The sequence below is a fragment of the Scyliorhinus torazame genome, chromosome 15, assembly GCF_047496885.1.
Source record: "Scyliorhinus torazame isolate Kashiwa2021f chromosome 15, sScyTor2.1, whole genome shotgun sequence".
Lineage (NCBI taxonomy): Eukaryota > Metazoa > Chordata > Chondrichthyes > Carcharhiniformes > Scyliorhinidae > Scyliorhinus > Scyliorhinus torazame.
In genome coordinates, this window is record NC_092721.1 from 145,317,387 (window position 1) to 145,338,396 (window position 21,010).

Sequence of the window (21,010 nt, forward strand, 5' to 3'; positions counted from 1 at the left end):
GTGTTCCCTGTTTTGTAGTGTGTATGCTCTTGCCTGTGATTGGCTGTGGTGTTGTGTGTGTGTTGATTGGTTCGTTGATCTGTCCATCAGTATGTATGTATGTTTGCACCATGATGTTTACCTGAATATCATGACAGCTGCAATCTTATGGCATTCCAGGGGCGGGTCACAAGCAGGGGGAAGAGAGGAGCTGTAAACGTGGACACCAGGACAGTGGCGCCATGCCTACTGCCGACCCGCCCTGCCCTGTTGGATGGCCCGTTCATCCAAGGGTCAATTGGCTGGCAATGCTTTGCTTATTTCTCCTTGAAAGTTGCAGTCAGAATCATAAAATAGCCTGTAATTTTTGATAGGCGTGTTGGGCATCCATTTGAAAGTCTACCCAAAAGTGAACCAAAGGGGCAAATATAACAATTTCTTGGGCCTGCTCAATTGTTCCATTCTTCTATGTTTGATTGTGGGTGTCTGTTTGCTACTGATGCTTGCTGTACTTGATTAGTTTATCTTGGGTATAGAACATAGAACGTCACAGTACAGGCCCTTCGGCCCTCGATGTTGTGCCGACCTGTGAAACCACTCTAAAGTCCATCTACACTATTCCCTTATTGTCCATATGTCTATCCAATGACCATTTGAATGCCCTTAGTGTTGGCGAGTCCACTACTGTTGCAGGCAGGGCATTCCACGCCCTTACTACTCTCTGAGTAAAGAACCTACCTCTGACATCTGTCCTATATCTATCTCCCCTCAATTTAAAGCTATGTCCCCTCGAGCTAGACATCACCATCCGAGGAAAAAGGCTCTCACTGTCCACCCTATCCAATCCTCTGATCATCTTGTATGCCTCAATTAAGTCACCTCTTAACCTTCTTCTCTCTAACGAAAACAGCCTCAAGTCCCTCAGCCTTTCCTCATAAGATCTTCCCTCCATACCAGGCAACATTCTGGTAAATCTCCTCTGTACCCTTTCCAATGCTTCCACATCCTTCCTATAATGCGGCGACCACAATTGCACGCAATACTCCAAATGGGGCCGCACCAGAGTTTTGTACAGCTGCAACATGACCTCATGGCTCCAAAACTCCATCCCTCTATCAATAAAAGCTAACACACCGTACGCCTTCTTAACAACCCTCTCAACCTGGGTGGCAACTTTCAGGGATCTATGTACATGGACACCGAGATCTCTCTGCTCATTCACACTGCCAAGAATCTTACCATTAGCCCAGTACTCTGTCTTCCTGTTATTCCTTCCAAAATGAATCACCTCACACTTTTCTGCATTAAACTCCATTTGCCACCTCTCAGCCCAGCGCTGCAGCTTATCTATGGACAAACTGTAGAAGTTGCTGGAAACAAAGAGCCAGAAAGAAGAAAGAACAGACATTTCAAAGCACTGTAAATAAAATCTACTGCACACATAGAAACTACTGCCATCTCTGCATAGCTCTGAGATATAAAATATACAGCAGTTTCATATCATTAGCACAACCCGGTTATTTGCATAGGCAGTATTAGACATTGAAATTCATTTTAAAAATACTTAATTGGGGGAAGGTTAATATTAACGAATTGAGGGACATCTGGCCTGGATGAATTGGGAGTCAAAGACTGAGAAGCAGAAATAAAATGGAGAAATGGGTGGTCATTAAAGAGAAGCTGGTTTTGGTCAAGCCAAGATGGAAAGGGAGGGCAGAATGATGAAGGAGTTCGTGAGTAGAATGAAGCAGAAAAAGGAGGAATATTGATAATACATGGGTGGATCAAGTTGAATATAAAAACTAAAGGGAGTGAGAACGGAAATTCGATGTAAAAGGCCAGTACCCAAATAGATCCATGATTAATATGAAAGGGAATGAAAAGTCCCCTATTGGCATATTAACAGCAAAAGGATTGTCAAAGAAGCAGTGGACAGATTATGGACCAAAATGGAGAACTATTGGTGGAAATAGGCTTGATTAAGATATTAAATAAGCTTACCCATGGGACTTTGCAAAAATTATGATAAGCAAGGAGGCTGACAGGAAACTGGATGTGATAAAATAGATAAATGGAAGCTGCTCGAAAGGCTAGATGAACTGGATGGTCCTAGGTTGAGGGAAGTCAGGGTAGATATTACAGAGGGGCAGGTCACTAATGTCCAATTGTCCTTAGATACAGTGTTGTGCCAGAGGACTGGAAGATTGTAAATGCGAGACTCTTATTCAAAAAAAGGGAAGTTGGATAAACCTAGCAATAGATTGGAGAAATTAGGGTTGTTGTTTTCTTTAGAGCAGAGAAGGCCAAGAGGAGAGCTCCTGGAGGTGTTTAAAATCATTGACAGTTTAGATAGAGTGGATAAAGAGAAACTCTTCCCAATGTTCAATAACCAGACGGCACAGATGTAGGTGACTGACAAACAAACCAGAAACAAACAATTGATTAGGATTAGTAGGGTGGTGGAAACAGATTCAATAGCAACTTAAAAAAGGGAATTGAATAAATATTTGAAGGAGAAAGAAGTTGCAGGGATATGGGGAAAAGCTGGGGGGTGGAACTAACTGGTTTCTCTTTGAAAGAACGAGTAGAAACATTGATACACCATCAATAATAGACGATGAGTGATAAATGTAACTGAGGCTTTAATAGACTAAACAGCAAGCCTCCTGCCTCTGGACCCGAACTGGGTCCGGAGGCAGAGCCTTGACACTTTTATACAGAAGCCTGAGGGGAGGAGACACAGGCAGAGCCAGCCTGGACAAGCCCAGGCATGTACAATACAGCACAGTGAATATAAGACAATAACATGGTTTACCACATTCACCCCCTGTTTAAAAAAAGTCCGGCAGGGGTGAAGTGGTCTTTTTTTTTTGTTTGTTTTTATTCAAAAATTTTCAATAATTTTTACAAGCCACTACAAAAAGAAAACATTGAAAAGAAAACAAAGCAATAAAACAAAAAACAACTTAACCATTTAACAAATTAACAATTTAACAAAACAAGGTGGGGTATCTGCCCTCTACAAATTAAGTCAGTCCACCCCCCCCCCCCTCCCCCCGTCCCCTCCCCCCCCTCTGGTTTGCTGCTGCTGACCTCCACCTAACGTTCCTCAAGAAAGTCAAGGAACGGTTGCCACCGCCTGGAGAACCCCTGCAAGGACCCTTCACAAGGCAAACTTCATCTTCTCCAACCTGAGAAACCCCGCCATGTCACTGACCCAAGCCCCTACACTTTCGCGTCCCTCCACATTAACAAGAGCCTTCTCCTGGCTACCAAGGAGGCAAAGTCCAGAACTCCGGCCTCTTTCGACTCCTGCACTCCCGGATCGTCTGATACCCCAAATATCGCTATCCCCCTAGCTTGGTTTAACCCGAGTGTCCAAGACCTTGGACATAGCCTTCGCGAAGCCTTTCCAAAATCCTGTAAGTGCCAGGCATGCCCAGAACATATGGACATGATTTGCTGGGCTCCCTGAGCACCTCACACACCTGTCCTCCACCCCAAAGAACTTTGCCACTGTCATATGCCCCCGGTGCACCATCTTAAACTGAATCAGGCTAAGCCTGGCGCAAGATGAGGAGGAATTGACCCTGCCCAGGGGGCGTCAGCCCACAGGACCTCAACTAGCTCCTCGCGCAGCTCCTCCTCCCACTTGCCCTTCAGCTCTTCCACCGAGGCCTCCCATACCTCCTGCAGCTCCTGGTATATGTCCGATACCTTTCCGTCCCCTACCCACATGCCCGAGACCACCCTGTCCTGTACCCTCCTGGCAGGTAGCAATGGAAATTCCCCCACCAGCGTTTTCACAAACTCCCGAACCTGCATGTACCTAAAAGTATTCCCCGGGGGGCAACCCAAATTTCTCCTCCAGCGCCCTCAGACTAGCAAAAGTCCCATCGATAAACAAGTCTCCCATCCTTTTGATACCCGCTCTCTGCCAGCTTAGGAACCCACCGTCTATTCTACCCGGAACAAACCTGTGATTGTTCCGTATCGGGGTCCAGACTGAGGCCCCTACCTCCCCCCTGTGCCGTCACCACTGCCCCCAGATGGGTGAAGTGGTCTTTTTTTTTTAATAAAATATTTTTTATTAAGGTTTTTTAACAACACAATTTTTCCCCTTACAAACAATAACCCCCCCCCCCCCAACCCCCCCCCCCCCCCCCCCGTAACAAAATAACGTAAAATCTCCCTGAGCAAGATATATACATGGCAAGATGGTATATTTACATAGCTTTATACACTGGCTCTTGGCCGCACGTACCGTTTCCCCCCACCCTCCATGCCATCTCCCACTCGTCTATCCCCTCAAACAATCTCTCGTTCCCCCCTCCGCCTCCCCCCCCCCCTCCCCCCAGGGTTGCTGCTGATGCTGACCGACCTTCTTCTAATGCTCCGCGAGATATTCTAGGAACGGTTGCCACCGCCTGTAAAACCCCTGTGCAGACCCTCTCAAAGCAAACTTAATTCTCTTTAATTTTATGAACCCCGCCATGTCGTTAATCCAGGCCTCCAGGCTAGGGGGCTTCGCCTCCTTCCACAATAGTAAGACCCTTCGCTGGCTACTAGTGACGCAAAGGCCAGAATTCCGGCCTCTTTCGCCTCCTGCACTCCCGGCTCATCCACTACTCCAAATATTGCTAGTCCCCAGCTTGGCTTGACCCGGACTTTCACCACCTGGGATATTACTCCCGCCACTCCTCTCCAGAACCCCTCCAATGCCGGGCATGACCAAAACATATGGACATGGTTCGCCGGGCTCCCTGAACATCTTTCACATCTGTTCTCTACCCCAAAGAACCTACTCAGCCTCGCCCTCGTCAAATGCGCTCTGTGAACCACCTTAAATTGTATCAGACTGCGCCTGGCACACAAGGAGGAGGTATTAACCCTACCTAGGGCATCAGCCCATAGCCCTTCCGCAATCTTCTCCCCCAGCTCCTCCTCCCATTTACCTTTCAATTCTTCTACTGCCGCTTCCCCCTCTTCTTTCATCTCTTGGTATATTTCCGACACCTTGCCCTCCCCGACCCATACCCCCGAGATCACCCTATCTTGAACTTCTTGTGCCGGGAGCAACGGAAATTCCCTCACCTGTCGCCTCACAAAAGCCCTCACCTGCATATATCTAAATGCATTTCCCGGGGGTAACTCAAATTTCTCCTCCAGTGCCCCTAGGCTCGCAAATGTCCCGTCAATGAACAGGTCCCCCATTCTTCTTATCCCCGCCCGATGCCAGCCTTGGAACCCCCCGTCCATCTTCCCCGGGACAAACCGGTGGTTACCCCTGATCGGGGACCACACCGATGCTCCCATTGCACCCCTGTGCCTTCGCCACTGGCCTCAGATCCTTAGTGTTGCCGCCACCACCGGGCTTGTGGTGTATTTTGTCGGCGAGAGCGGCAGCGGTGCCGTTACCAACGCCCCCAGGCTCGTTCCTTTACAGGACGCCATCTCCATCCTCTTCCATGCCGCCCCCTCTCTCTCCATGACCCACTTACGGATCATCGCCACGTTTGCTGCCCAGTAGTAACTCCCTAGGTTTGGCAAAGCCAACCCTCCTCGGTCCCTGTTGCGTTCCAAGAACCCTCTCCTGACCCATACCCCATAATACTCCTACCTACTCTCTTGAAAAAGCCCTTGGTGATCACGATGGGGAGGCACTGAAACACGAACAAAAACCTCGGAAGGACCACCATTTTGCCCGACTGCACCCTACCCGCCAACGAGAGCGGGAGCATGTCCCATCTTTTAAAATCCTCCACCATTTGCTCCACCACCCTCGTCAAATTCAGTTTATGTAGGGCCCCCCAACTTCTGGCTATCTGGATCCCCAGATACCGAAAACTCCTCTCCGCCCTCCTCAGCGGTAGGTCCCCTATCCCTCTTTCTTGGTCCCCTGCCTGTAATACAAAAAGCTCACTCTTCTCTACATTAAGCTTGTAGCCCGAGAACTCTCCAAACTTCTTCAGAGTCTGCATGACCTCCACCATCCCCTCCATTGGGTCCGCCACGGAGAGCAGCAGGTCATCCGCATATAGCGATACCCGATGCTCCTCTCCCCCGCGGACTATCCCCCTCCATTTCTGAGACTCCCTAAGTGATATGGCCAAGGGTTCGATCGCCAATGCAAGCAACAGGGGGGACAGCGAGCACCCCTGTCTCGTCCCTCGGTACAGCCGAAAGTACTCCAACCTCCACCGGTTCGTCACTGCACTCGCCACCGGGGCGCTGTAAAGGAGCTTAACTCATCTAATAAACCCTCCCCCGAACCCAAACCTGCGCAATACCTCCCAGAGGTACTCCCACTGTACTCGGTCAAAGGCTTTTTCCGCGTCCATAGCTGCCACTATCTCCGCCTCTCCCTCCTCCGATGTCATCATTATCACGTTTAAGAGCCGCCGCACATTGGTATTTAACTGCCTGCCCTTTACGAATCCCGTTTGGTCCTCATGAATCATCCCCGGGACACAGTCCTCAATCCTAGTGGCCAGTACCTTCGCCAATAGCTTAGCATCCACATTGAGGAGCAAAATAGGCCTGTACGATCCACATTGCAGTGGATCCTTGTCTCGCTTTAGAATCAAGGAGATTGTCGCCTCCGACATTGTCTGGGGCAGGGTTCCCTCCTCTCTTGCCTCGTTGAAGGTCCTCACTAGTAGCGGGGCCAGCAGGTCCACATATTTTCTATAGAACTCCACCGGGAACCCGTCCGGCCCCGGGGCCTTCCCCGCCTGCATGCTCCCCAAACCCTTAATCAACTCCTCCAACCCAATTGGTGCCCCCAAACCAACCGCCTCCTGCTCCTCCACCCTCGGGAACCCCAGCTGGTCCAGGAATTGCCTCATCCCCCCCTTCCCCCCCTGGGGGCTGGGATCTGTACAGCTCTTCATCGAAGTCCTTGAATACCTTATTTATTTTCGTTGCACTTCGAACCGTGGCTCCCCGTCCATCTTTGATTCCCTTTACTTCCCTCGCTGCCGCCCTCTTACGGAGCTGGTGCGCCAGCATCCGACTAGCCTTTTCCCCGTACTCGTAAGTCGCCCCTTGTGCCTTCCTCCACTGTGCCTCCGCCTTGCCCGTGGTCAGCAGGTCAAACTCCGTCTGGAGCCGTCGTCTTTCCCCAAGTAATCTTTCCTCCGGGGCCTCTGCGTATCTCCTGACCACTCGCAAGATCTCCCCCACTAACCTCTCCCTTTCCATTCCCTCTGTCTTCTCCCTATGAGCCCTGATGGAGATCAGCTCTCCCCTGATCACCCCCTTCAACGCCTCCCATACCACCCCCACTCGCACCTCCCCGTTGTCGTTGGCCTCCAAGTACCTTTCAATACACCCCCTCACCTTCCCACACACCACCTCATCGGCCAGCAGTCCCACATCCAGCCGCCACAGCGGGCGTTGGTCCCTCTCCTCTCCCAGCTCCAGTTCCACCCAGTGCGGGGCATGGTCCGAAACGGCTATGGCTGAATACTCCGTCCCCTCCACTCTCGGGGTGAGCGCCCTGCCCAGAACAAAGAAATCTATCAGGGAGTAAGCCTTGTGCACGTGGGAGAAAAAATAAAATTCCCTGGCCTGCGGTCTTGCAAACCTCCATGGGTCCACTCCCCCATCTGATCCATAAACCCCCTAAGTACCTTGGCCGCCGCCGGCCTCCTTCCCGTCCTTGATCTGGAGCGGTCCAGTGCTGGGTCCAGCACCGTATTGAAGTCCCCTCCCAGTATCAGTCCTCCTACCTCCAGGTCCGGAATGCGCCCCAACATGCGCTTCATAAATCCCGCATCATCCCAGTTCGGGGCGTATACATTTACCAACACCACCCATGTCCCTTGCAACCTACCACTCACCATCACATATCTCCCTCCATTATCCGCTACGATAGTCTTGGCCTCAAATGACACATGCTTTCCCACCAGAATTGCCACCCCTCTATTTTTTGCGTCCAATCCCGAGTGAAATACCTGTCCTACCCATCCCTTTCTTAACCTGACCTGGTCCGCCACCTTCATGTGTGTCTCTTGGAGCATTGCCACGTCTGCCTTCAGTCCCTTCAAGTGCGCGAACACTCGAGCCCGCTTCACCGGCCCATTCAGGCCCCTCACGTTCCACGTTATCAGCCGGATTGGAGGGACTCTCACCCCCCCCCCCCCCCCCCTAGATCCCCGTCTAGCTTTTTTGCTCCCCCCATATCCCTCCCGTAAGTCAGCTGAAACCTGCTGACCCCGGCTTCCCCCGCCATCCCTTTGACCCCCCCCGTGTGGGAATCTCCCAATCAATGTACATTCCTTTGTTCCCCTTCCCGCCTTTCTTGCCGCGCGCGGGAAAGACAACCCCGCGCTTTCCAAAGCCTGCCCCGCCCCCCATGGCGCAGCTCCTGTCGTGACCTTGTCTCTCTCCCCCAGCCCATATAGCATTTCCTGCGCGTGGTTGACCCCCTATGTACAACAACCATCATACTTCAACCCTCAAACACCCCCCTCCCACACAAACCCTCAATTAGAGTCCAATTTTTCAGCTAGTATAAAGGTCCACGCCTCTTCGGGCGTTTCGAAGTAGTGGTGTTGGCCATTATGTGTAACCCACAGTCGCGCTGGCTGCAACATTCCAAATTTCACTCCTTTCCGATGCAGCACCGCTTTGGCCCAGTTGAAACCCGCTCTCCGCTTAGCGACCTCCGCGCTCCAGTCCGGGTATATTCTAATCTCCGCATTGTCCCACTTGCTGCTCCGTTCCTTCTTGGCCCATTTCAGGACCCTCTCTCTGTCCGTAAACCGGTGAAATCTCACCACCATCGGCCTTGGCGGCTCTTTTGCATTGGGCTTCCTCACTAGCACTCGGTGCGCCCCATCCAGCTCCAGCAATCCCGGGGGGGCCTCCGCACCCATCAGCGTCCCGATCATTGTGCCCGCATATGCCGCGACATCGGCCCCCTCCACTCCTTCTGCGAGACCCAGGATCCTCAAGTTGTTTCTCCTTGATCCGTTCTCCATGTCTTCGAGTCGTCCCGCCCACGTCTTGTGCAGCGCCTCGTGCCGCTCCACTTTCTCCGCCAGGCCTACGAGCTCATCGTCGTTCTCACTCACTTTTTCCTGGATCTTCACCTCTTGGGCTTTCTGGGTTGCTCCAAGTCTTTCAATCATTGCCAGTATAGGCGCCACCATCTCCTTACGCAGCTCCTCGAAGCAGCACTTGATGAACTCTTTCATCTCCTCTCTGTCTGTGGGCGCCGCCATTTTGCTTTTTTCTTCTTTCTTCTCCCGCTGCGGGTCCGATCCATGCAGGTTTGTAGGGGACCTTTCTCCTTCCTTCCCCACGGGTTGGTTTTTTAAAAAGTGCTGTTGGGGCTCCGTTAGCGGGCCCAAAAGTCCGTTTTCGCGGGAGCTGCCGAATCGCGCGGCTTAGCTCCACATCGCCGCAACCCGGAAGTCGGTGAAGTGGTCTTAAAGGTCCAGTCTGTCGGGGGCCTTGACCTTCCGCTGTGACCGCTTCAGTCCCGGCTGTGGTGTGGGCGCCGGCGTCGAGACCTGCACGTCTGGGAGCGTGTTGACTTCTTCTTCTTCACCCAGATGTTGAGTCGGCGAAGTGGGGGGCGGTGTATGGGCGGAGGTGGTGGTGCCTGTCCTCGGTGGGCCAGCAGGAGTTAGTTCGTGAGGGAGGTGGGCGGAGGTGGGCGGAGGTGGCGGAAGGCGGTGTAGGGTGGTGTGTGGTGGTGATGGTCGCCGGGGAGCCTGCAGGAGCCAAATCCCGAAGGGAGACCGTGTCATGCCGCCCGTCTTGGTGTGTCACGTAGGCATATTGGAGGTTTGCGTGGAGCAGCAGGACCTTCTCGACGAGGGGGTCGGTTTTATGGCTCCTCGCATGCTTGTGGAGAAGGACGGGCCCCGGGACTGTCAGCCAGGACAGAAGCGAGACCCCGGAGGTGGACTTCCTGGGGAAGGCAAACATACGCTCATGAGGAGTCTCGTTAGTGGCCGTACATAGAAGCGACCGGATGGAGTGGAGTGCGTCGGAGAGGACCTCCTGCCAGTGGGAGACTGGGAGACTATTCGAGCCTAGGGCCAGGAGGACGTACTTCCAGACCTGTCCGTTTCCCTGGGGGTTATAGCTGGTCGTCCTGCTGGAGGCGATGCCTTTTCTCAGCAGGAACTGATGCAACTCGTCGCTCATAAAGGAGGAGCCCCGATCACTGTGGATGTAGGCGGGGAACCCGAACAGGGTGAAAAGGCTGTGCAGGGCCTTGATAATGGAGGCAGAGGTCATGTCAGAGCAGGGGAGGTAGGCGAAGGGGAATCTGGAGTACTCGTCAACGATGTTGAGGAAGTACATGTTACGGTCAGTGGAGGGGAGGGGCCCTTTGAAGTCCATGCTGAGGCACTCAAAAGGGCGGGAGGCCTTTACCAGATGTGCTCTGTCTGGCCGATAGAAGTGCGGTTTGCACTCCGCGCAGACCTGGCAGTCCCTGGTCACGGACCTGACCTCCTTGATGGAGTAGGGCAGGTTGCGAGCCTTGATAAAGTGGAAAAAGCGTGTGGCCCCCGGGTGACAGAGGTCGTTGTGGAGGGTACGCAGTCGGTCTACTTGTGCACTGGCACATGTACCGCAGGATAGGGCATCTGGGGGCTCGTTGAGCTTCCGGGTCGATACAAGATATCATAGCTGTAGGTGGAGAGCTCAATCCTCCACCTCAGAATCTTGTCATTCTTAATCTTGCCCCGCTGTGTGTTATTGAACATGAAGGCAACCGACCGTTGGTCAGTGAGGAGAGTGAATCGCCGGCCGGCCAGGTAATGCCTCCAATGTCTCACAGCTTCCACGATGGCTTGGGCCTCCTTTTCGGCGGAGGAGTGTCGAATTTCAGAGGCATGGAGGGTACGGGAGAAGAAAGCCGCGGGCCTGCCCGCCTGGTTGAGTGTAGAGGCCAGAGCAACGAGGGTGCCGCGCGGTCGGAAATGGAGGCCCCCATGTTCTGGGAGGCCACCTCCAGTGAGTTGGAGAGTTGTACTGTCTCTGGGAGGCCGAGTGTCCCCCCTTCTAATAATCGTTGGCGGATATAGTTCGAGTGCATGCCCGCGACATCGGCATCCCTGATCAGCAGCTCCGCGTACTGGGTAGCCGATATCGCCCGGCAGTCACAGTTCCGGCAGAGGATGCGCAAGGCACACAGGAATTCCGCGAGTGATTCCCCAGGGCGTTGGCGTCTCGTGGCGAGAAGGTGCCTAGCATAGACCTGGTTAACGGATTTCACGTAATGTCCCTGTAGCCGCGTTATTGCCTCTGTGTACGAGGGGGCGTCCCTGATGAGGTTAAAGACTCTTGGGCTCACCTGTGCGTGGAGGACCTGTTTTTTCTGGAGGTCTGTGAAGTCTTCGTTGAAAGCTGCGAGGTACGCTTCGAAGCAGCTTAGCCAGTGTTCAAAAGTCTCTGTAGTGTCAGCTGCTTGTGGGTCCAGTTGCAAGTGATGAGGCTTGAATGAGGAGTTCATCTTGAGTGAAGAGTCCATCTTTAGGAGTTTAGTGTATTAAATTGGTACACTATCAATAATAGACGACGAGTGATAAATGTAACTGAGGCTTTAATACACTAACCAGCAAGCCTCCTGCCTCTGGACCCGAACTGGGTCCGGAGGCAGAGACTTGCCACTTTTATACAGAAGCCTGAGGGGAGGAGCCACAGGCGGAGCCAGCCTGGACAAGCCCAGGCATGTACAATACAGCACAGTGAATATCAGACAATAACGTGGTTTACCACAAACATAATGAGCATAATGGTCTCTTTCTGTGATAATTTATTCCATGATTCTTTGTGTTTCATGCTCACTTGGTTTTTGCCCAGTTTGAAATTGGGGTCTATTAACCCCCATTAGCATAAACGGGTATTCTGTGCACCATCCCCTACAAGTCCAACAAGAGCTGGCACTACATGGAATGGGAGGATACGCACTGCCCATGGCCCTTAAAGTTACCACCGCTCTGAACTTCTATGCAGGCAGCTCTTTTCAGGGCAGCACCGATGATCTATGTGATCTATCTACATTTCCCAGTGAACCACACACTAATGTATTAGGGAGGTGATTGGTGCCCTTTATGCAAGGACCCACATGTATATAAACTTGGACCGGAACTTGGACCGTAACCGGGCGAGCATAGATGCCAGGGCCATGGGCTTCGCTCGTTTCGCAGGCAAGGTGCAGGATGTGATAGACTGCATCCACATGGCCCTGCGGTATCCATGGCATCATGTGACACCATTCATGTAACCGCAAGGGATTCCATTTCCTCAATGTCCACATGATGCGCCTACACAATGCGAATTATGTAGTTGAGGGCCCGTTTCCCGGGAAGCGCCGATGACAGTTACATCTTGTTCGCAGATCCCGGATGTTTTTCAGGGAGGGCAGCAACTGGAGGGCTGGCCTCTCGGGGACAGGAGTACCCACTCAGGAGGTGGCTGATAATGCGGAGGCCACAAACACCTGCAGTGGAACAGGCGATCAGACTGCTCAAGATGTGGTTCCTGTGCCTGGACCGGGCTGCGGGGTTAGGTGGGCATGGGGGGACGGTGGGGGTGAGGCTGTCCTGCATTATTGTGTTCTCATGTGCTCTCCACAACTTGATGCTGCAGAGGGGACACTATCTGGACCCGGAGGAGATGGAGGAGTGCCACATCTCCTCAGATGAGGAGGCAATTGAGGAGGACAACGAGGGGCAACCCATGGAGGAGGAGGAAGGATATCAGGCCATAGTGAGGGCCAGCTTGGGACAAAGAGCTAGGGGCGCCATCATAGGGGCAGTTTGGGATGACTAGGACTGGGTAGTGAAGAGCTCTCTCACTGTGAGATGTGACAGCTCATCAGTGCTGTGAGGTCAGTGATAGGTTGTCATGATGGTGCCCAAGTTCATTTGCATGCGGCGTTAAAGCCATTGGCTAGAGTCTGTAGGAGAATCATTATAACTTGCCTTAACAATGCTCTGCTCATCCTCAGCAACATTATTGACCCCTGCCTGGCAGGGAGCTAAACGCATCCTGCCAATGAACGGGCTTGTCATGTGGTCAGAGGTGCTGGTTAAACTCTCATCTGCTTCAGCCCCCTTCGAGGTCAGGGATGTTGCTCTCTTTGGTTGGTTCTGAATATGGCGGTCAATATGGTCGCCTTCCTTAATCCTAATTATGTTTGCTCTAGAGTCGCCAGGCATCTTTCGATACCGCCACAAGGTTCAAACCCGAATACTGATCAAAAGAGCCAATACACCAGTTAGTTAGTTCAAAGTCAATACTATTTATTTACACACACAGTAATATCTACTCATGCACGAAATACTACAGACTAAACTATCACTACTGCTAAAACCTACACTTAGCTTCAGGTGCCCACTCAGTCAAAGGAACAATGGCCGTTGTTCGGATCTGAGGCTGCTGGGGCCGAAGTGGTACAGGAGAACAGCTAAGGTCGTCCGTCTGGTAGCGAGCGCTGACCTTGGACTTACTTACTTTTGGTGCAGCTGGGGGACGGGTCTCTCCGCTGTGAGAGCCAAGTCCAAGAGAACGATTCTCTCTTGGGGCCTTCTTCTTATACCTGAAGGGGGGTTCGCGTGCTTTTGGGCGGGCCTTGAACTTGGCCCCAATTAATTAGACCGCATGCATCTTGATCATCCGCATTGATCCTGACCAATAAAGGGGTGGGTGCCCTGATGGCTGGGCATGTCCTAGGTGGCTGTTGGCCTGCTTTGTTTTCTGCTTTCGGTTTAGGGAACTGGCGCCGCGAGGTCTGGAGCCAAATCGGTTACTTAAGTATCTCCCTTTGTTTCCGGAGATGGGCCATCCATATGCTAATGGGCCTACAGTTCCAGTCTTGTCTGGGAGCTACAGCTCCAATATGCAAACAGGCTCTGTGCCTGCTTGCTTTCTTAACATTGTCCATTTCTCCCTGCAATCTTTGCAAATGTCCATTTTGTATTCTGGAAGTGGCCATCCCAGATGGCTACAATCTCTCCTTGTGATCCTCAACGCGAAGCGTGGAGGATCCAATAACCGCGTCGTCTTCGTTCTCCTCCCAAGTTGGGCACCCGTAAGCACTTCATAGGCTCTACACTGCTCTGTCCTATGAATTGCAACTTTTACCTAAATTATTTATGTACATACATCATTATAAAATTCTACGGGGCGCTATGACATTCAGGCATGCATTACAAAATAAAAAAACTGGAACCTCTAACTATCCTTAACTAAACTATCCTGACTCAAAAAATCAAAAGAATTTACAACATTTGAAACTGTACCAATAGCAGCAACACAGGCCTCTCTGGCTTGGCAGTCAAGCACAGAGTTTTACATTTCCTTTTATTGGAACGAACAAAACACACTCACAAAAAAACCAGATGCCCTCTAATTCACTTAAAGGGGTTGGAGGGTAGCGTCCGTGTGCAACTGGAGGGATCCCGCTAAGATCCAACTGTAGAGCATGATGGTTGTCTTCATCTTTCCTTCTTTCTGTCTTCTTCTTTTCTCCTTCTGAGGTTCCTGAGGTTCTGAAGTTCTATGGACACAAGCATAATTTCTGTTATTATCTTGTTTAAGATCTTGTCTGTCTGTCTGTCTGTCCTTTATTGCCAATCACCCATTACAATTGGTCACCATCTGTGACTCCCTCATTTTTTTTTTAACCAAATATTTTGGACAAGACAGCCAGGAAAAACTGACACAGTGCGAGCCGTCTCGCAGCCTGTGCGATCTACCATCCCAGTGTTCGAGGATGTAAATAGCATTTGGAAGCAACCTAAGGGTTGCCATAAACAAACAAAAAGTTTTGAACTAAAGTGCCGAAATGGGGTGCGTATGGGCCACGGCGGGTAAGAATGGGTGGAATTCCCTGATAGGACGGTAACCAGTGCCATGTGTGCTCTACCCGAGCGTAGTTGACCAGAGAGGGGTCCTCAGGCAGGGCGGGGGCCAGTGCCGCTTCTCCACTGCCTGAGCGACCGGCAAGAATGGTAAGAATTTGTGGTCGTCGTGGGGGCTGCCTCTTAAGATTACCTTTGAATCAGAAGAGTAGCTATGATTGGTTGTCTGCCGACAAACTAGTTCCTCTGAACGGTTGTCTGTCGACAAACTTGTTCCACTCACTGCCAGTGGGAGTAAAAGGAGTGGTGGCGTGTAGCCATGAAAAACTTTAAAGGAACAAACAACATTTAACATTCACAATAACAAACAAACATGTATTACAAACATGGTGCAGGTTCCATCAGAAAGGACACCGTAACTCTCCATTGGTTCCTTTTTACCATCATCTGGACACCTCATTGCTCAGTAGCGAACAGAGTCGCAAAGGGGTTCGTTTGGTGGGAGTCAGACTCTATGTCATCATCTTCTCCCGGCTGCCATACTCTTGACTGGAGAAGGTTTCTGAAGCTGCGTGAGGAAAATTGGGGTCCATCGCAGCATTCCGGATGAGCCTGAACGAATTGTCTCGGTGCCAGAATCTTGTGTCGAGGTTGGAGCTGCTAGGTTTTAATCCATAATCGTCGGGTGGTGGGTCTGGGTCAGGAGCTTTAATGTACGTTATGTCGAAGGGGTCGCTGGAATCATGTTCGGAATCGCTGGGAGTGGGGCCTGGTGCAGGGGTGTAGCGTGGTGTGCTGGGGCTGTCGTCATCGCTATCGCTGTCGCTGCTGGTTGAAGGAAGGGAGAAGTGGAATCGTGCCTCTGGGGGGGGAGTCGAAGTCATGTCTGAGGACGGGCTGGACTGGTTGGGGGAGGGTAGGAATACGTCATTCGTGGGCGGGGCGGACTCATCTGCTGCTGCAAGCGAGATGTGGTGTGCATGGTTGTTCTGCGAGCCATAAGCCTTAAGCTGGTTTATGTGAAACCACGCAGACTTGCCATTGGGATATGTGATCTTGTATACAGAGGGGCTGACTTTGTCAGAGATGGAGTATGGTCCGGAAAATTTGGGGGAAAGGAATGAACTGGGGTTGTATAGGGATAGCATCACTTGCTGCCCTACTGCAAACTCGGTGGCATGTACCATTTTATCAAAGCAAGCCTTGCTTTGTTTCTTCCGTGTGCCAAGTCTGACAGCTGCTGCGAGCTGGGCTGCCTTTACATTATCAATAATCTGCTGCACTGCTTTCTCATGCGTGAGGGCGGTGACTGTGGGGCTGGCCAAATCCAGTCCAAATAAATACTCTGTCCCTTTCATGGGGTGCCCGGTCATGAGGGTGTGGGGGATGTATCCTGTGGACTGGATACTGTGTTTCGAATGAACATTAATGCAAATGGGAGAACTGTGTCCCAGGTGCTATTGTGCTGTTGCACCATTTTCCTGAGGGTGGCTTTTAGAGTTCTGTTCATCCTTTCTACAATGCCGCTTGATTGGGGGTGGTACGCAATATGAAATTTTTGCTTTATGCCGAAAATTGTGAGGACGTTTTTCATCACTCATCCTGTAAAATGGGAGCCTTGATCGGACTCTAGACTGTGTGGGAGGCCCCATCTTGTAAAGATGTGCTGTGTTAGGATTTTAGCTGTCGTTTTGGCCGTATTTGTTCTGATGGTAAAGCTTCCACCCATTTTGTGAAGGTATTGATGACCACCAACACATACTGAAAACCATTTCTGCAGGGGGGTAGGGGTCCTATGTAGTCAATTTGCAAATTCGTCCAGGGGCCATTAATGGGGCGGGTGTGACTTAGCTGGGCTTTTCTTGCATATCTGTCTGGATTGTTCTGTGCACAGATTAAGCCATTCTCGATGTAATGAGTAACATTGACTTTTAAGTCAGGCCACCAGCAGAGAGGTCTGAGGTGGACTAGGGTGGGTTCAATGCCCTGGTGTCCATGATTGTCATGGAACTGACAAATAATTTGATTCCTGTCCTGGCTGGGGACTACATAAATGTTGTCTTTTAAAATCATACCGTCATGTGTGGTTATCGTGTTTTTAAACTTATCATAAGGGGCTGGGAAGTTGCCTTTTAAAACTTCCCTGAGCTTCTCATCTTCCTTTTGAGCCTTTGCCAAATCTTGAATGTTGGTCTGTGAGACCTGAACCACGTGTACTGGGGCACTTTCAGGGGGGTTCCAAAAGTAACCATGTCTGGAACCTGCCTTCGCTAGGGTGTCTGCTTTAACGTTACCGGGGGGGGGGGGGGGGGGGGAAGAACGATGATGACTGTGGACTTTAATAATGCCATATTTCCTATCTTTAGCTGTCTCTAGGATATTCCGGAGTAATGGGGCTGAGGGTAGGGGCTTTCCATCTGCGGAAACAAATCCTCTAGTTTCCCACAGGGGTAGGAATTTAGTTAAACTGTTGCAGACATATAAACTGTCCGAATATATGTCGGCTGGGGTCGGAAACGAGTCGGGGTGATCTACAATGTACGCTATGGCTGCCAGTTCTGCTGCCTGCGAGCCTAAGTATCCTGGCAATTTTAACAAAATCTCTTCTAGGGCGCGTCTCTGCGCGTCCTGTACATTAATACCGCACCGGTAATTCTTTTCCCATTTAAAACTGTGGAGGAGCCATCCACATAGAATCTAAGGGGTGCACACGTGTCTGTGGGCTGGGGTCTCTGGAGTGTAGTACCTGCTTTCCTAGTAGCTGACTTAGGTATAAAGGGTCCTCCTATATTATGTTTAGTGGAGATGATCTCACACTCCTGTGGGGTACCTGCATAATGTAAATTATCGGCTAGGAAAGTGTGGGTCTTGGTTCATTTTACTGTTATGTCCCGTCCCTGTAAAATAAGGGTCCAATGGGCTGCGCGGATTTGGCTGACTGTGCCATCCTTAAGTCTACCATCTAGTAGTAGCTGTGTTGGGGTGTGTTCAGTGAGAATGGTGATGGGGTTGAGTCCTGTAATGTAGGCGAAGTATTGTACTGCCCAAAAAACTGCGAGCAGGTGCCTTTCGCAGGCAGAAAATCCTTGCTCGACAGGATCTAACACTGTGCCATGGGGCCTAATCGGTCATGGCATTCTTGGAGGAGCACAGCCGAAAAGGTTTGGTCGGTGCTTGCAACTTCAATTGCGTACGGGGAAAGTGGATCTGGGACCTGTAATGCGGGGGCTGTGCTGAGGGCTCTTTTTAATGCATCCACGGCATCCGTGTGCTGTGGGAGACATTCCCAAGGTGCTTGTTTCTTGAGAAGTTCGGATAGGGGCACTGCTTTTGTGGCGAAACCGTCGATATGGTTTCTACAGTAGCCAGCCAGTCCTAGAAATGACCGGAGGGCTGTTACGGTATGGGGAAGGGGCAATTTGGCGGTCGAGTCAATTCTCTTTTGCTCGATCTCGCGTTTGCCATGTGTGATTACTGTACCCAAGTAAATCACTTTTTCCTGCAAAATCTGGGCCTTCTTGGAATTCACTTTACATCCAATCTGTTGTAGGAGTCCTAAAAGTTCGGCGAGAAGCGGAATGTGCTCTCCCTTTGTGTCCGCCTGTAGTAGCAGATCATCTACACATTGGACCAGACAATCGGGTCGGGAAAATCTTGCTAATCCATTTGCCAGCTGTCGGTGGAAAATGGGGGGAGTTGTGGGAGCCTTGTGGAAGGCACGTCCACGTGTACTGTTGCCCTTGGAATGTAAAGGCAAATTTATATTGGCATGCTTTATCCAATGGAATGGACCAAAAGCCATTGCTAATGTCCAAAACCGAAAAATGTTTTGACTGTAGTCCCTGTTTGAGCATGGTCTCAGGACTCGTGGCTACGGTGGGGGCTGCTACTGGGGTTACTTTACTCAGTTCCCGATAATCAATGGTCAGTCGCCATGATCCATCAGGTTTCCTGACGGGCCAAATTGGTGCGTTATTCGTGGAGGCTACTGATCGGAGTACGCCTTGATCAAGCAAACACTGTATTACCTTTGAGATTTCTCCCTCTGCTTCTTGGGGAAAACCGTACTGCTTTTGGGGTCTGGGGTCGGGACGCGTAATATTCACAAAGCCAGCGATCTTGCCACAGTTGTGCTTCTGCTGTGCAAATGCGGCTTTGTGTTGCTGCAGGACTTCTCTAACTTGTTTGTCCTGACTAATGGCTCGAGGGTCGAACCAGAAGTCTCCTACTGCGCTGATTCTATTTTCATACTCTCCAATTGTGAACGTGGCGGGGGCTCGTGATGCCTTTGCCATTTTTCACACACATTTATTTACCAGATCAAATGATAGATTGTGGGAGCTCATAAAGTCAATTCCTAAGATGTGTTCGGCTGCCTGGGGTAGATCGACCAGAACTACGGGGTGTTTAGTTTTAATGTTCCCTATCTGAAGTGCTACAGGGGCTGTGATGTGTCCCTGCTGTAAATGACCTGTAAAACCGCTGAGTGTAATGGTGTCTGTCGTGGGCCACGTATCTCGCTGAAACATCGTGGAGGAACTGAGCGTGGTGCGGGACCTACCTGTGTCCCAAAGGAATTCTGCGAGTGTCCCCGGACTGTGCCTGCCACTACCGGTCTACCGGACTTGCCCCAAAGGGTGTCGTAGACCCAAGTTGGGGAGCCCGAACACCGTCAATCGGTGCCGTTCATATCTGCGTTCTCAGAATGGGCGCTAACGCTGTGAATTGGCTTTGCCCTATTCTTATTTAGGGTGCCTGTCTGTTGGTTTCTCTGCTGCTTCTGGGGCACATTGCATTCTCGTGCATAGTGTCCTAATTGTCCACAATTGTAACACTCCTGGGATTTCGGTTGCTGTGGGCTGTTCCTGCCCTCATTTACCCATGCAGGGTTCTGGTGCGTCCTAACTGGATGCATGTCTGCCTGTTCTTCCTCTGCTCTACCAAATGCTGTTTTGCCTTGGATGGACTGTTCCCAAGTGCGGGACAATCTTTTCAAAACCCATTTCTCATTGTGGGCCTCGTCTGAGGGGTCGTCATTTGCGCAAGCTCTCTGTCCTGCCTCTGCCGCATGAGAGACTAGGATGCGAGTCCATTTGGCCATATTATCTGGGGACAGATGGGCGCAGGCTAACTCTCCAAATACTGCTGTGAAATGTACCCACAAGCATCCAGCAAACGCTGTGGGGTGCTCTGTCTTTTTCTGCCAACATTTGTTTAGGCCTTCTACGGGGTCTCCTTTGTTATAGCCGATCGCATCAAGGATCGCTGTGTGCATTTCTTGGAGTGTGCCTCCTCCTACATTCTGTGGGTCGGGAAGGGCTGCCACGACTGAAGGGTCGAGGTTTAAAACTGTGAGCTTCACTTGCTCCTTTTCATCCAGGCCGTACATGGTCGCCTGCTGTTTTACTCTAGCAAAGAACTGGTGGGGGTCCGATGTGGGTAGGAAGGGTGAGCTTTCCCTGAGCTCTTCTTATGGATCTCTGTCAGGTCCTCCCACCAAGTATGCTCTTTGGGGGGGTTTAAACTAATGCAGCAGGGGCATGGGAACCTGGATTGTAGTTTTAGGGTAAGGGAGAATGAGAGTCTAGAGGTCAGGAGCACAGATTTGACGTCGCAGGAGGGGGCCAGTGTTCAGGTAGGTGGTTTGAAGTGTGTCTACTTCAATGCCAGGAGTATACGAAACAAGGTAGGGGAACTGGCAGCATGGGTTGGTACCTGGGACTTCGATGTTGTGGCCATTTCGGAGACATGGATAGAGCAGGGACAGGAATGGATGTTGCAGGTTCCGGGGTTTAGGTGTTTTAGTAAGCTCAGAGAAGGAGGCAAAAGAGGGGGAGGTGTGGCGCTGCTAGTCAAGAGCAGTATTACGGTGGCGGAGAGGATGCTAGATGGGGACTCATCTTCCGAGGTAGTATGGGCTGAGGTTAGAAACATGAAAGGAGAGGTCACACTGTTGGGAGTCTTCTATAGGCCTCCAAATAGTTCTAGGGATGTAGAGGAAAGGATGGCGAGGATGATCCTGGATAAGAGCGAAAGTAACAGGGTAGTTATTATGGGAGACTTTAACTTTCCAAATATTGACTGGAAAATATATAGTTCGAGTACATTAGATGGGTCGTTTTTTGTACAGTGTGTGCAGGAGGGTTTCCTGACACAATATGTTGACAGGCCAACAAGAGGCGAGGCCACGTTGGATT